The sequence below is a fragment of the Scardinius erythrophthalmus genome (genome assembly GCF_964197995.2).
Source record: "Scardinius erythrophthalmus genome assembly, chromosome: 15".
Classification (NCBI taxonomy): Eukaryota; Metazoa; Chordata; class Actinopteri; order Cypriniformes; family Leuciscidae; genus Scardinius; species Scardinius erythrophthalmus.
Window position 1 is genome coordinate 15,435,688 of NC_138235.1, and position 231 is coordinate 15,435,918.

Genomic DNA, 231 nt, shown 5'->3' on the forward strand with positions numbered 1-231 from the left:
GGCTCAGTACGAGGTGCTTTAGTTTATATCTATTATATTTGACTAATTTAAATAAAAAGATTGTAAAAATGTTACAGTAAAAACCTGTTGAAACAAACTTCAGAAGATTTAAAATACAGTGCATGTGGCAGATTAAGCACATTTATGGGGCTTATTTTAGATTTTAAAAGTCTCACTGATTGTAATTATGGAATGGAGCGAACAGTACATTAAAAATGATTAGATCCATGC